Genomic DNA, 16,622 nt, shown 5'->3' with positions numbered 1-16,622 from the left:
GATCTCTTTGGGAGAGGAGGAGATAATGTGGATGCTGTGGATGGGCCATTTGATCGTTATCTGTCATGTTTCTATGTTTCTGTGTAAACCAAAAAAAAAAAAACTCTGTGGAGTGACGATGTTCCTAAATGGACTTTATTTGAAAGTGTCAAAGTTCCAAAGGTACACTGAAATCACCCACATAAAATAATTCCACCCACATAAAAATAAATCATCCACATGTTTCAACAAAAAGTCTTCTTCAGGGGTCCCTCGGGGTCCTATAAAGGTGAGTACATGGGAAACAATTGTGTGGTGAGCCGGAAGTGAGACACTGCTTGCAAATACTCACCACACAATTGTTTCTCACATACTCACCTTTATAGGACCCCCAGGGACCCCTGAAGAAGACTTTTTGTCGAAACGCGGACTGTGTTGGGTCCTGTATCCCTAGCGGACTAGGTCCTTTAAGGCTCTTATGTAGATGATTTATTTTTATGTGGATGGAATTATTTTATGTGGATGAATTCAGTGTACCTTTGGAACTTTGATACTTTCAAATAAAGTCCATTTAGGAACATCGTCACTCCACAGAGGTTTTTGGGGGTTTTCTCTGGATTTTCTTTGTGGATATTTTGGGGTCAATTCCTTTTGTTTTTTGCAGGATTGGTAATTTAGGAGTTTAGAAATTACTTTTTTTTTTAGTTCAAAGATTTTATTGATTTTAATAGATAGCAAGAACAGGAATTGTTAACAGGGCATGAAAACAATATGCCGTACAAAGCAAGAAATCTTAGAGTGTTGACAAACAATGCAATACAAGATTGTACCATGCCTATTCAACAGGAGAGTGTCAGCGCAACCTGCAGCCAACGATATGCACAGTATTCAAAGCACGGTGCAGCAGAGAAGGTATGGCACATAACCGGGAAGCATAGAGGCAATAAGATTGTCCCCTCCTACTGATATAATCCCTGTTCTTTTGAGTTTTTCTATTTTCCCTTTTTTTCTGCGTTGACTGTCAGTTTCCACATTTTAATGGGCAAGTTAAGGATTAAATAATTGAACAGAATAGGTGTCAATAGAAAAAATATTGGGATGGAAAGAAACTATTTTCTGGGATTTATGAGTTTCTTTTTTATTGATTTTAACTGTTTCCAATTTACCAGAATTTTGTTTCCTGTGACATAAAAATAGCTGCAATAACAGCAAAAGTTGTTAGGCAGCAATAACTAATGAAAGAAATTTATTGAAGTTGGTTATCTGCTTTTCCATCATTATTTGGAGAATGGATTTAACTAAAACATAAGGGTTTTTTTTAACATGTTGGCCATTTTCAGTTAATATAGGGTTCTGGAAATAATTGGATTTGTTTTTGTAATATTTTTATTGGGTTAATTAATGTAGGAATTAGCCAAAGATGGTGTTTCGTCTTTCTTGTAGATTTGCTCAGATCAATAAACTGTGTCAGAATGAGTGGGGAAGGAAAAAAGGCAAGGAGAGAGGCGAATGGTCTATGCAGGAAAGGATATATAGGACTCAAAATTATCAGAGGATAATTTTCATCTTCCCCTATGGAGATTGAAGACTCATTTGCCTCTGGAGAATCCTTTTGAAAACTAAAGGCTAGATTCACTAAGCCCACTGATCAAGTCCTGGCCACTTAGCGACCCCCTTGCGACCCCGAACCGATTCACTAGCCTTCCTCCCGCACCCGATCCGATCCATGAATGTAAATGAGGGGGAACGGCATGCAAATGTAGGCAGGCAGCGATTCATTAAAAAAAAAAAAAAAAAAAGAGGAACACCGACTGGGCTGGCCGATCCCAAAACAAGCGACTGCTGAGGACCAGTCAAACACGTCCCTGCCGACTCTCCTGCTCCATGCCGCCCTGAAATTCCAGCCAGCTTCCACCGGCCCTGCTCTCTGCCCTGCTCCATTTAGCTCTCTGCTCCCTCCATGCTTTCTGCTGCGATCCTTCTCTGACAACAGCTTTGCTCCCTGCTCAAAAAACCCTCCTCTCTCCCTGCTCTCTGTCGCGATTCTCCTGCCGAAAAAAGCTCTTTTCGTGTGTTTGTACTCAGCAATAATATAAACACCCGCGGCGGGTAAGGCTCCATACAAATTACAGAAAGCCCTTTCATACGTAGCCCTGACATCTGCTTTGCATTGTGCAGAGATTTTAAATGAAATCCTCGGTTTCCTGGGTGGAAAAATCAGGCAGCTCTCTGTTCCCTCCCTGCTCTCTGCCGCGATTCTCCCTCTCCTGCTTGCTGCCCTTTCCTGCAGCGCGAGCCTATGGTTTTAACCCGCATGGGTATAATGGCCACTTTATATATATATATATATATTTTTTTTAACTAAAGGCAATGCACTAATTTTTCCATTAGCGCATGGCCATTAGTGTATGAGCCTCTATCACCATCTATTTTGTAAGTGGTAAGGTCCTAATTCTGTAAATGCGCCTACTGGTAGGTACCTAGATTATGGCACCTACCGAGTTTGATGCCTAACTTTAATGTTGTATAATTAGCTTAATTGGCACTGATAATTAAAAGTGTCATTAAAAACCAATTTAAACCGGCAAGTAAGAATAGTTAGGGAGAGAGCTTAAGCATTGATTGAGTTAGGCACCAGTATATTAGGCCAAGTAAACTTTGACTTAATATATTGGTGTCTAATATTATGATGCCTACCGGTGCCTACGTTGATTTAGGTGATGCAAGGCGCAATTGTACAAACGGTGCTTAACTTTGATTGACATGTGTTCGGTGCCAATTTGCTAGGGGCCTACTGAGTTAAACACTGTTTTTAGAATCTGATCCTAAGGGCTCATCTGGCTACATAAACCAATTAGTGCAGAGAAAGCCTACTCCCTGCCTGACCCCCCTCCCTCTCAGTGCTCAAAAATAAAATCTATTATTTAGCACATGGGAAGCATGCACTAGTCCCAAAATTACTGTGGAACACTCAAGTGTACCCCATGGTAAGGCCATTTTTTTGCCATGGTAAGGAGCCATTTGTAAATTTTAATACGTTTTCTGATGCTGTTTGATAAAGGAAAATGGGGGTAATATTTAACTGATGGCAGTCGGTGTTTTGGGGTTTTTTTTTTGAACGCCGACTACCATTATCAAGGATATGCCTGGATTTTCAATGCCAGGCCATATCCAGGTACCAGCATTAAATATCCAGGTAGGTGTGGTTGACCAGCACTTAAATGGATAAATGCCAATATTCAGCACATAGCCAGATAGGTTAAATCGGACAAAGATAGGATTGCTATTATACAGTTCTATTTGGCCCAGATAATTTATCTGGTTAAGGGCTGAGTATCAACATTTATCCCCTGGACTGCTCATTCGATGGCTGTTTCAGCTTTAGCCGGATTTTCAATGGCACTATCCAGATAAGTGCTTCTCAATTCCTATGGAGTCTGGTCAGTGTGAATTACCTGGAACAGAGCTTCCTTTAACTCACTTTAAATGTTGAGCTTAGGGTTTCTTCCAGCTTGTGTTCCTATGTTTCATTGAACGGGAGAAAATATATTTGTGTGCGAGGGTAGCTGGCGGTGAATAGAAAGTCACAGGGAATAAGAAGGTGTGAGCATTTCTGTGGTGCAGAGCATAAGAAACATAAGCAATGCCTCCACTGAGTCAGACCCGAGGTCCATCGTGCCCAGCAGTCCGCTCTTGCGGCGGCCCAACAGGTCCAGGACCTGCGCAGTAGCCCCCTATCTATACCCCTCTATCCCTTTCTTCAGCAGGAAATTGTCCAATCCTTTCTTGAACTCCAGTACCGTACATTAATCTGTGGATCTGTGGTGAGTCTTCTGAGTGTTCCAAATATTGTCTTTCTGGCCATGACAAATCAGTTTGTAATCCAGCATCGCCTGAATGCCTTTCTTTCTGATTGTCGCTCTTCTACGCTTTACACGATTCAACCTACAGAAGATGAATGTTTTTTTCATTTTTCATTGTAACTCGAGCTACACGGTGAGGTGGGTGTATTAAATATTGGAAAAGAAATAAGTAGACAATTTGCAATGTGTTTAGCCCACTAAATTAAATATTAAAACGCTATTTATAGTCAGTTGTCTTACTTATTGCTAAAAAGAAAACCTGATTATGTATTCAATCAAAGATAGTAATTAAATGGTGGAGCAAAATAATTTATACTTAAAAAACACACTTGAGATATGATATTTCTTTTCTCTCTGCATTCAATGTTTCAGGAGCTTTCATGAGAAAATTACCTCCACTGACCATTTTTTCTTGGAAATTCGATCAATGGCCTTCCAGCGGGCCACTCACAGCATATTTATGCACTCAAAGGGCTTCAAAATGAACATAGCAAATGTTTATACAGATTCCTTGCTTTGCTACTTTATCTAGGTTTTTTTCCCCCAAACTCCTATTGATCGTCATAAATGGATCATATTGATAAGTGAAGTGTTTGCTTGATATGGCAATGATTGCCCTGTCATATTTCGGGGTCCTTGAGTTGCATGCAAATACCTGCAGGAGCATTTTAAGCTTGCAATTTATAAATAAATTGTTGAAACATAAGTTTTGCTCTGTTGCCAAGATGGTGTTTGTACTGTAGGGGTACTTGCTTTGCAGGATAGATGCTGCAGCTTGAATTATTGTTTAAGCCTCTAAATATGAGCATATCACTCCGATTTTGTGTAGTCTGCATTGGCTTCCCATTGCACTGTGTATTGAGTTTAAGATTTTGTGTTTAATCGACAAAAAGTCCAGTAACATAGAAACATAGAAACATAGAAATAGATGGCAGATAAGGGCCACGGCCCATCAAGTCTGCCCACTCTAATGACCCTCCCTATCTATCTTTGCGGATAGATCCCACATGTCTATCCCATCTGGCCTTAAAATCTGGCACGCTACTGGCCTCAATAACCTGAAGTGGAAGACTATTCCAGCGATCAACCACCCTTTCAGTGAAGAAGAACTTCCTAGTGTCACCGTGCAGTTTCCCGCCCCTGATTTTCCACGGATGCCCCCTTGTTGCCGCGGGACCCTTGAAAAAGAAGATATCTTCCTCCACCTCGATGCGGCCCGTGACATACTTGAATGTCTCGATCATATCTCCCCTCTCTCTACGTTCCTCGAGTGAGTAGAGCTGCAACTTCCCTAACCGCTCCTTGTATGGGAGCTCCTTGAGTCCCGAGACCATCCTGGTTGCCATTCTCTGGACCGATTCCAGTCTCAGCACATCCTTGCGGTAATGCGGCCTCCAGAATTGCACCCAGTACTCCAGGTGCGGTCTCACCATGGATCTATACAGTGGCATAATGACTTCTGGTTTACGGCTGACGAAACTCCTGCGTATGCAACCTATGATTTGCCTTGCTTTGGATGAAACTTGCTCCACTTGGTTTGCAGATTTCATGTCTTCCCTGACAATCACCCCTAAATCTCTTTCTGCTTCAGTTCTTGTCAGGATCTCACCATTTAGGGTGTAAACCTTGCATGGATTTCGGCTTCCCAGGTGCATGATTTTACATTTTTTGGCATTGAAACTGAGTTGCCAGGACCTAGACCAGCGCTCCAGTAGAAGTAGGTCATGCATCATATCGTCTGCCATTGAATTTTTGTTTGTTGTGCTTTTGCTCACTACATTGCTTAGTTTGGCATCATCGGCGAATAATGTTATTCTACCTCGGAGCCCTTCTGTCAAGTCTCTTATATAGATGTTGAACAAGATCGGGCCCAGGACGGAACCCTGTGGCACTCCACTTATCACCTCTGACATTTCGGAGGGGGTGCCATTCACCACTACCCTCTGAAGCCTACCTCCAAGCCAGTTCCCAACCCATTTGGTCAATGTGTCGCCCAATCCTAAAGAACTCATCTTGCTCAGCAACCTGCGGTGTGGTACGCTATCAAATGCTTTGCTGAAATCCAGGTAGACGATGTCCAGGGACTCACCAGCATCCAGCTTCCTCGTCACCCAGTCAAAGAAGCTGATCAGGTTGGATTGGCAGGATCTCCCTTTAGTAAATCCATGTTGGCGGGGATCCTGTAGATTCTCCTCATCCATGATCCTATCCAATTGGCGTTTGATTAGGGTTTCCATTAGTTTGCTCACTATTGATGTGAGACTGACTGGTCTGTAATTTGCCATCTCCATCTTGGAGCCTTTCTTGTGGAGTGGAATAACGTTAGCCGTCTTCCATTTCATCGGGACGTTCCCTGTACTAAGGGAGAGATTGAAGAGCGCGGATAGCGGTTCCGCCAAGACATCACCCAGTAGTTTCGAACTCTTTGTTTTGTCGTTATCAACCAAAGACAGCTTTACATAATGAGAATCAAATGAATCTTGATGTACTGTCATTGAATCTGGCTACATCAGTCTATGTCAGTTCAAGGAGTTGTATGTCCCCTTCCCCTTGCCTCACCACAGCTGACCAGCATTTCCTTTTCCTTTCCTCCCCAGCTGGCCAACTTCTCACCTGCCCTTCCCTAACCTCACCCTTTATCCAGCATCTACCCCATTCTGGGGGATTGAGGGGAGGGAAGATGCCAAACTGTGTGAGTGGGAAAAAGAAGGAGAGCTACCTCTGGGTGAGAAAAATAACAGTAGTGGCTCAGAATTCCAGAAAAGAAGAAATACCTCCTTCCTCCCTACCCTATTCCCATGGGGACCCCTTGGAGCATGAAGACCTATGCGGTTGCCCCTGTTGCACCTGTTTAAGGCCAGCCCTGTCTACATTCAGCAGATAAAAATATCTGAGATGCTGCAATAATCAAAGCCACTTCATCTGTGGGTAAAATACTATTTTTCCTGAGGATATGAGTGTTGATTATTGCCAGTGTTTTGTGGTCATCAGTGCATAAAAGAAGGTACTTCCTGTTCTAAGTACCAGGCCACACCTTCTTGGTCCTGTCACAGCTGCATGAAAGATATGGTTTCTGGAACATACATTATACATGAAAATTAAGTAAGGTGGCATATCCTTTATGTCAGAGATTAAATATTTTTTGCCCTCATAAACCAGCACCAGTTATGACTTTATTCATTTTTGTGAATTTTTAAGGTTTGTAACTAATGATTTTTTTTTCATACAAGACTGATGATAAAATACAGGGTGGTCCGTTTTTATGTGAGCTTCAGTGCATACTGTGCATGCCTCATTAACTCAATACCATCTATTCATCATTTTAAAAAACTGGTGATATTCTACCAACCCTTTATCTGAGCAGAAGAGCTTGCCAACAGCGTTGTAGTAAACACAGTCATTAGAAATTTTATCTGCCTAAGGAATAAATGAACACACTGAAAAAAATATTGTGTTTGTACAAGCTATGGGTCAAGATGTCAGTGGTCCTTATGATTGATCTATCCTAGTTAGTAATTAATATTAATTACTATATTTCCTTGTATACTGGCTCTTAACTTTTTTTCCCCTGTATGGGATCCATTCCAGAACTTTGATGTAGCTGTGGAATGCACCACAGAATCAAATCATTCCAAAATTGGAAATTTGAATCCCAGAGGTGCCAAGGTACTCAGTTTCAGGAGGGAGACTTTTTTTTACCAGTCTTGGTTTTGAATTCACATCCTGAAGCAGCGTGGGATTTGTAGTCCCGGATCTTACCCCTTGAAATCAGCGTGGCAGGTCTCGCACTAATACATAAGGATAGGGTTCTTAAAAAATGCAGGGCTGGCCCAAAATCTCCCTCTTGGAGCAGGGCCAGTTCGTAGCTCTGAAATCTCCCTTCCGTAAGTTTAAAGGGAAGGTTGAAATGAACCAATAACAGTGAGTTTAGCATCATCACGCAATGTGCTGGCGTTTCACGCGATAACGCTAGCACTTAAGTCCTTTTGAGCTGCGGTAAATGCACACTGCAACTTAGTAAACAATCCTTTAAAGGTGCCACTTTTGCAGGTAAGTGTACACAGTCATGATAAGGTGGTATGCCAGGTAAGTTGGCGTGGGACTATATACAGCGAATGGAGCAGCAAAGAAGGAATCTCAGTAGAACACAGAAAAGACAAGTGATTTTTTTTTTTTTATGTTGAATCATTTTTATTAAATAACACAAGAATAACAATGTGCACAACAAATACGCTTTTCAAGACATACCATAAATCCAATCCCCACCCACCAAACCCCCCACCCTCCCACCCACATGTCGTCCAAACCTGGACGTCTGTATTTTCAATGTTGGTATCTCTTTAGTTTGACTTTTACTTCTTATGTTCAACACCAAATTTGGAATATTTGAGTTACCTATTTGCACTTTCTTTTCTTTTGTAAAGACAAGTGATTTAATCAAGCAGTAATCTCAGAAGAAACTTCCTTCGCAGTTCCCACCCCAGAGGAGCAGCAGTTCATTAGGAGGATTATAGTACCCTGAACAAGCAAAAGTATCACTGGGTACCATCAAGCAGCTCAAATGCAAACAAACAAACATACAAACAAACCCAAAACATCAAAACTCGTGGCAGAGCCTGGATGGGACTCCAAACAGAGAGCAGCAGCTCTGGTTCATGAACCTGGAAACAATCTGAAGCCCTTGGGTGGAACGTGTATGGACTTTCCTCCCAAGGGAATTGAGGATGTTTTACCTCCCCAGCGGATCCTGCAGTTCCACTTCCAGCTTTTACTTTTCTCTCTGGCAGGGACAGCACTCTTTACCCAGTCCCTGCAGTCAGGAAAGCTGGATTCTATATACAGTACTCCCCCGAAATTCGCGGGGGTTCCGTTCTAGGAACCCCCGCGAATTTTGAAAAACTGTGAATACGTTTTTTAGGCAAGGGAGACAGGAGAGGGAGGCCGGAGCATCGGCGAGTGAAGGAAATCACTCACTGTATGCTCCGACCGCCTCTTCCTGTACTATACTTGGGCCTCACCAATCAGGAGTTGTTTTGACAGGGGAAGAGAAGCTTGCTTCTTATGGAAGAAGTGGGGCCTTAAAGAGGCGGAGATCTGCTTCCTGCTGAACTGTGTCTTTGTCACAACACTTATGCACAGAAGTGGCAACAAAGCGACTGAACGCTTACCTGTAAGGGCACATATAAGCGACAAAGTGTGTAAAAAGCAAGGGGGCATTCATATGAGTAGAACACGGGAACTTCACGGGCAGTTCATGCTTTTCCTCTTTAAAGATCTTTTGATATTCTCATTTAGGAACAAAATGAAATGGGTAGGGAGACCTTCAATCACAGGCAGAAAGACAGAAACACAGCAGCCTGGGTGGGCCAAATAATCTTTATCTTGTGATCCTTACTTTATTACTCTTTCTCCAAGCTGCTCCTTACTTTTGGTTTGTAGTCGGCCTTCTTGGTCAACTGTTCTCTCTGTGGTGTCTCGTCCCTCTTTCCTTGCTGCTTTCACAAAGCACCTGACATATGCTTTCTTAAAAAAATTTTTGCCACTCACTGCTCCTTCCAGCACATTAGTCACCTTCATCTGTAGCAAACTGTTACCTAGCAATGTGATTTCAATCCTCCCCATCCTGTCATTTCCTCCCAGTTGCATGTGGCTAGCAGACAAAGGGAAAAGCTGCGGAGACAAACTGTTTGCATGAATTTGGATTGACTGTTACCAATGAATTAGAAAGCACAGTTAGCTATTAAAAAGGAAAAAAAATCAGACTACTAGCCAATATCTTGGGGGAAAAAAAGAATGTACTAGAAAAAAATGGAGATCTATGTACTGAGTAAATGTGTTTATTCTGCAATACCTGAAGAGGGAGATATACTAAGGTCCAAATTACTGAGCAACAATACTGGGGGGTTGTATGGTGAAGAACACTATTGATGCTGCTCGAAGTCACCACATTTCAGAATAAACCTGCATCAGGTGCATGCTCTCATATCTAAAATATAAATATATTTTGATATAAAACATTATTTAAAAAAATATAAAAGCATGTAAAAAAAACAAATTGTATAAAATACCATACTGCACATATTGTAGATGCTTATACAAACTAGAATCACTCATGAAATAATAAATTTATCTGTGACCATCTATATGCTGCAAAGACAAACTTTTCACAGACAATATTTAAAGGCACGTATGAAATGAGACCTGTGTTAAAATAGCACTAGTTGTGGTAAAACTTCCTCCCTTAAATATAAAAGAAATGTCTGTAGAAGTTAAAGTCATTGCTATGTGTAATAAAAGTGAGCCAAGTATGTGAGAATCAAGTCATTGTGACATCACCAACGAGGTTAGTTCTTAGGCAGTGGTGGAAAGAGGCATTATGACATCACAATATCAGCTCTGGTTATCAGAGACTGAAACTAAGAGGGGATGTTATCAATGCGGGCTGCTGTTAAGATATCATTGCTTCAATTCATCTCTGTAATCATTAGTACATTTGATATGTGTGTTCCAATCTGAATGTTTTTATATTGACCTGGTGGAAACAGGATACTGGGCGAGATTGACCTGCAGTCTAGCCGAATATGGCAGTTCTTAATTTATAAGGTCCCTTCTTTGTCTGCAAATAATACCAATTTAATCATGTTAGAACTTGTGACAACAGAAAGGAGACCCACTCCTCTTTTCCCATTGCATTATAATTATAATATTAATTAATCTTGGTACTACCAATTAAAATAATACAATTTAATTTAATGAATATTGCATGAGTGCTGGAGCATTCTCATTTTACATTTGTCATTTTCCCTTGATTTGATTAGGTTGACATGTGAAATGACCCAGAAAAAATACACAGGATGCACTTTAATTAGAAATACACTCCCCAGATGCCAGCGTTAAAAAAAAAAATAGTGTTTATACAGTATTAATTCAGCTTAATGTTTATTTGATTAAACCTTTTTGATCTTAGTGGAAATAATTCTATCTGAATCTGCAAGCTTGGAGAGAAAAAGTAGCAACATTCCATGCTTGTTTGGGTTTCTGTCAGTACTTGCGACCTGGATTGCCCACTGTTGGAAGTTGGATATTAGGCTAGATCAGTGGTCTCAAACTCAAACCCTTAGTGGGGCCACATTTTGGATTTGTAGTTAATGTCTTATTAAAGAAATGACAACTTTGCATGAGGTAAAACTCATTATAGTTTATAAATCTTTCCTTTAACAGTTAAAGGAAAGATTTATAAACTATAAAGAGTTTTACCTTATGCAAAATTGTCGTTAACTATTTTTTCTGCGGCCCTCCAAGTACCCTATTTTTTTCTGCAGCCCTCACATTTAAAGTTTAATATCTTTCCTTTCTCAAAACTGACACATTTCAATCACTATATTGAAAATAAAATCATTTTCCCTACCTTTGTTGTCTGGTGACTTTATTTTTCTGTGCATTTAACTATGTTTCCAGAGTCTTCTTGTCCTTTGACTAGTTTTCTCTCCGTCTTCACTTTCTGCCTTGCATCCATCTTTGGCATTAACTTAATATTCAATTTTTCTGCTTTCTTTTCAAAATCTACATTTCCATGTCTTACCTTCCCTTCTATCTCTCTCTTCTTCTGTCCCTATTTCCATGGTCTGACATCTCTTTCTTTCCTTTCTCTCCCTCCCTCCTTCCTTCCTTTCCTCTGGTCTGGCATCTGTCTCCTTCCCTCCCCCAACTTTTTATTTCTTTCACCCTGCCCCCTTCTTTCTTTCTCTCTCTATCCATGCCCCCATTCTTTCTTTTTTTCTTTCTCCATCCCCGCCCTTTCTTTCTGTCTTTCTCTCTCCATGCCCCTTTCTGTATGTGTCCCGTTTCCCTTCTTTCTTTCTGTCTCCCTGTCCCCCCTTTCTTTCTTTACTTCTCCCTGCCCTCCCCCAAGCCACCACCATTGGGGAGGGCAGGGAGGCCGCCACCACCGCAATCAGGTAACAGGCCACCATCGCTGCAATTGGGGAACAGGCCGCCGCTACAACAATCGGGGAACAGGCCAGCACCGAGGTCTTAACTCTCCCTGCTTATCTTCCCCAGCACGGGGCTGACCAATTCACGCCACCTGACATCAATTCTAACGTCGGGGAGGAACTTCCGGGCCAGTCAGACAGCGATTAGCTGGCCCGGAACTTCCTCCCCGACGTTAGAATTGACGTCGGGTGGCGAGAATTGGTCGGCCCCGCGCTGGGGAAGATAAGCAGGGAGAGTTAAGACCTCGGTTGCTGGCCTGTTCCCCGATTGCGGTGGCTTGGGGGAGGGCAGTGGGAAGGGAAGCAGATTGGGGACCCCTGCTTTAGGCGAGGACAGATCGTGGGCCGCAAAATAGTCCCTGGGGGGCTGCATGCGGCCCGCGTGTTTGAGACCGCTGGGCTAGATGGACCATTGGCCTGACCCAGTATTGCTATTCTTAAGTTCTTAAAGTTGTGCCATGGGACTGCAGTGATGCAATATTCCATGCTACCAGTGACAGCTTATACAAGCCAAGAGCACAACAATTGTGCAAAGTGTAAACCACAGTCCACGCGCTTATGTGAAACAATGCTTTGAAATTCTGCACAAATTTGAGTTATTTGATACATGTTTCAGGACAATATTATCTATTGTTTATTGTGAGCTTCTATACTGCTACTAATGAATGGGGAGTCAATTCAGAGTGGTCTACATGAGCCTCTGCAAAGGCGCTACAATACATGAGCTTCTGTAAAGGTGTTATGATGCATTAGCTTCTGTAGAGATGTTACCATAAGGAGTTGTGAGGTGTTACAATACATGGGCTCTACACTGAAATACACAGAGCTCTGTGGTGGTGTTACAGAGTTATATGCACATATTTATACCAAATCAATTGTCCCATGTATATACACAAGTAATACTAGGTTTACTATTGTAGCTAAATACTCTATACACTATTTTTTTTACACACCTCTTAAGGTGGTTGGCCATTTCAACTAAATATAATACTCTATAATAAAACCCTAAGCGCGCATGCACACTTAGGGTTTTGTGATCCCTGCCACTGTGCTGTGTCCCTCTGTGCCGAATTCCATTTCCGGTGCGTGGGGCAGCTTGCGACGGTGATTTCAGTGGCAGTTTGACTCCTGCACTGCTGAGATGCCTCTTCTCACCCCCCCGACCAGCAAACGCAGCAGCCGCGGGGCATTTGTTAGGCTGGCCCACTTCGATAATGTGAGGTGGGTCGGCCTAGCAAAAGCCACGAGACTGCCCAGGCTAGCGGATGCTGGACAGGGGGAGCAAGGAAAGGAGAAGGCCTACAGCTGGACAAGGGGATCAGGTAAGAGGTGCTGCTGGACAGGCGGGGGGGGGGGGTAAAAGGAAGGGAGAAGGCCTACTGTTGGACAGGGGGAGAAGGGAAGAGGTGCTGCTGGACAGGGTGGAGGTAAAAGGAAGGGAGAAGGCCTACTGTTGGACAGGGGGAGAAGGGAAGAGTTGCTGCTGGACAGGGGAGGTAAAATGAAGGGAGAAGGGCTGCTGCTGGACAGTGGGGAGCAGGGAAATGGTTCTACTGGACAGGGGGGAGGTAAAAGGAAGGGATAAGGCCTACTGCTGGACAGGGGGAGCAGGGAAGAGGTGCTGCTGGACGGGGGAGGTAAAATGAAGGGAGAAGGGCTGCTGCTGGCAGTGGGGAGCAGGGAAATGGTTCTACTGGACAGGGGGGAGGTAAAAGGAAGGGATAAGGCCTACTGCTGGTCAGGGGGAGCAGGGAAGAGGTGCTGCTGGACAGGGGGGGAGGTAAAATGAAGGGAGAAGGGCTGCTGCTGGACAGGGGGGAGCAGGGAAGGGGTGCTGCTGGACAGGGGGGAGGTAAAAGGAAGAGAGAAAGGCTGCTGTTGGACAGGGGGAGCAGAGAAGGGGTGGTGGTGGACAGCCGAGGAAAGAGAGAGACAGAAAGACAGAAAGCGGCCAGGGAGAGAGAGAGAGAAAGAACGAAAGACAGACACACACATCTATTCTAGCACCCATTAATGTAACGGGCTTAAAGACTAGTCTATTTATACATGCATCCCTGAAAGTTCTAGTTTCCTCTCTCTGTCAGCTTCATAATTTCAGTTGAAGTAGTTTGAGAAAAGGATAGTCTTTATCCCTTTCTTGAATTTTCTAGCATTAATTCCTTCGGTAGGGCATTCCACCTCGTCGGGGCCATTACCGAGAACATTCTTGCCCTGGTGCTTTTGTATTTGATGCCTTTGAATAGGGTTATACAGAAGCCAAGGAGTCAATTTTCAGCTGCGACAGTCACCACATTAAGCTGAGTAATGGCACTTAGCTTAATATTTGTATTCCGTACATGCTCTGCTATCCATATAAGTAGCAATGCTGAATATTTGTATTAAGTGGTGACTATGTTGTCACTATCCAGATAGATTTATGCTTGCTCAGTGACTAGCCTAAATCTATCTAGATAACTTATTTGCTTTTACACCTTCCCAAGCCCAGTCCCTTACTTTCCGGATTAAATCTGGCTGCCCAATATTCAGTGGCACTTATCTGGGTAGTGGGTGTGGCTACCCTAAGTGCCTCTAACCAAAACCTACATGAATTTTCAGTGGCATTATATAGATTAAGCCATTGAAACCTTTGGAAAAATTGTGACCGCCTCAACGTTACGTTTTGGTAGGCCAGTTTGTGTTTAGGTTACAAATACGAAAAGATGAATGCTGATATGTTGGGGCATAGCAAATTATTTAAATTGGTTTGGGGCCCGTTGGCATCCTTTGTTACTTCAACATAGTTGTCTTTGTTTAAATTTTTGTTATTTTTATGCATATCCAGGACGGGGTGGGTGGGTGGGCGGGGGGTATATCCTTCTGGTTTATTTCTTGATTAAATTGTTGGATGGGAAGGGAGGGATATTTTTCTTCTGCATTGTTAATGGTGGAATTTATTTTTTTAATTCTTTATTTATTTGATTATTCATTACAATAGCTCAGTAATAAACATTCATGAATGAGCACAAAAAAAAAAAATGCAAATGTAAATTCCATACAAGGAACAACAAAAATATTTAAGGAAACTAATCAACCATGTCCTAGTCCACATTATTGCTGATCGCCAGTATTTTAAAAATAAAACATCAAATCAAATCTATCTGTCCACTATCTAAGAACAGGCAAATGGCTTTTATATATATTATACATCATCCTCCAAAAGTAAAGTCAATTTAGAAATTAAACTTTCAGCAAAGGTTTCTCTTTAATAAAATCTTCCAACTGGACTGGATCAAAAAACACATATTTATCACTTCCATACGAGATCAGGCATTTGCATGGAAATTTCAAAAAGAAAGTTGCTCCAACTGCCAAAACCTTAGGGTTTAGCTGAAGGAACTGTTTCCTCTTAAACTGAGTTTGTCTAGAGACATCTGGAAAAATTATCATCCGTTGACCACAAAACATCTCTTGTTTTTTCAGGAAATATAATTTTAAAAGATCTTGTTTTTCAAGCTCTGTCTTAAAGGTCACGAGAAGAGTTGCTCGTTTATCAATTATGTCTTTAGATGATTAATGGTGGAATTTAAGTGCTTATTTTGTTTATTAATGTCTGTATAATTCCTGGCACTTGGTATTAGTTTTGAAAATTAATAAAATTTTAAAAAAACTAAACTAAACAACCCAAACTTTTTGTAGACTTTCGATTCGATTTCAAATATTTTTATTAGGTTTTAGGTTTTAACAAAGAAAAACAATAAAAAGAACAATAATACATACAGCAAGGCCTAAAGAGGACCATCCAATAGTACAAAATAGTAAGTCGAATCTGAATAACACCAGAATAGAGTCAGAAGTCATCTGGGGATGGATGATATTCAGTGATAGCATCTGGATAAACCATCTGAATAACTTAGAGGACAGCAAAAAAACAAAACAAAACACAATGAAGGTTTCTGTATTTGCAATTAACCATTGTCAGAGCAGAGTGCTGGGTTTGACGGTGTGGTAGCATGAACGAATGTGGGTCATGGAGCCTTCACAAACACAATCAGATCCAATTCTTTGGAATTCACTACCACTGTCCCTGTGGGAAGAGACCCTAATCGACAAATTTAAAGCGAACTTAAAAAATATTTTTATTCAAAGATGCCTATGATTTGTAACTCTCCAACCTAAGAACAACAATGAAGGAAGAACATATCCCTCCCATGGTATTGACCTTTTTATATCATTATCCTATTGCAAATTGTACTTCTCCCCCTTTCCACATGTGTCTATGTATTTTGTCATTGTTCATGTCTTAGTCATGTCATCCTGATGAGTTTATGATCTTATATTCTTCTTAAAACAATTTTTTTAAGCGGTATATCAAATTTTTAATAAACTTGAGAAAACGTGATCAAGTTTAAAAGCACATTTTTCAAAATACAGGAACCTGTTCCTCTCACAGCATTCCTCTCACAGTTCAGCATTGCACATTAGCAGCCTGCTCCAATCAGAGGTCTACACAGAGTTACAAAATAAAGTTCTTCTGCTTCTTTAAAGGTTTGTTGTGTATGCATTCTCTGGAGGTTTGCTTCTTCCTGCTTTGAGCCTTCTAACTGAACCACACCCTCCTTGCTAAGTATTTATTTATTTTATTATTTATATACCACTTATATCCTCACCTGATTTACATTCAGGTACTTTATCATATTTCCATATCTGTCCCAGTGGGCTCAAACTCTATCTAGTGTACCTGGGACAAATGCGTATTCTAGGGCCTAGAATGTTAATGTGACCCTATGAGGAAATGTGTTTATGGGGG

The sequence above is a fragment of the Geotrypetes seraphini genome, chromosome 13 (genome assembly GCF_902459505.1).
Source record: "Geotrypetes seraphini chromosome 13, aGeoSer1.1, whole genome shotgun sequence".
NCBI classification, from domain to species: domain Eukaryota; kingdom Metazoa; phylum Chordata; class Amphibia; order Gymnophiona; family Dermophiidae; genus Geotrypetes; species Geotrypetes seraphini.
The sequence above is the reverse complement of the archived record's forward strand: the minus strand, read 5'-3'. Positions refer to the sequence as shown.